Here is a 905-nt window from a genome sequence, read left to right on the forward strand (position 1 = left end):
TGTATTGTGTTCACATACAAATTTTGACACGTTTTCCTAACTCAAGGGCAATAACTCAAAAACTGTTCACCGAAAGAACATCAAAATCGAACTTGACCAAGATCTCATCAATATAAATTATCACACAAAATTTCATTAAAATCAGTTCTAAACTGTAGTCTTCATTGTGTTCACAAACAAATTTTGACACGTTTTGCCTAAGTCAAGGGCAATAAATCAAAGCTGTTCATCGAAAGATCGTCGAATTCGAACTTGACCAAGATCACATCAATATATATGATCAAACAAAATTTCATTAAAATCAGTTGAAAACTGTAGTCTCTATTGTGTTCACAAACAAATTTGCGTTTTTCCTAAGTCAAGGGCAATAACTCAAAAACCGTTCATCGAAAGATCGTCAAATTTGAAGTTGACCAAGATCTCATCAATACGAATGATCACACCAAATTTCATTAAAATCAGTTGAAAACTGTAGTCTGTTCACAAACAAATTTTGACGTGTTTTTCCTAACTCAAGGGCAATAACTCAAAAACTGTTAATCGAAAAATCGTCAAATTCGAACTTGACCAAGATCTCAATATAAATGATCACACCAAATTTCATCAAAATCAATTGAAAACTGTAATCTCTATTATGTTCACAAGAAATGTGGACGGATCAACGGACCGACGGCAATATACGTCCACATTTCGATGTGGTGATTCCAAAAAGCAAAAACAGGCAGCAATAACCAACCACAGACTTTTTGATGGGATCACCAATACCACTAGTAGTACAGCGATTCATTTGACGTACTGGTATACTGAACTTGGTGTAATAAATAATAAAACTTGACATCACATACCATCCTTTAATACCCTTGGTCATATTGTAATTTTAATCTTAACTGCCTTCCATCATTTGT

The sequence above is a fragment of the Lottia gigantea genome (genome assembly GCF_000327385.1).
Source record: "Lottia gigantea unplaced genomic scaffold LOTGIsca_1145, whole genome shotgun sequence".
In the NCBI taxonomy this organism is placed as follows: Eukaryota; Metazoa; Mollusca; class Gastropoda; family Lottiidae; genus Lottia; species Lottia gigantea.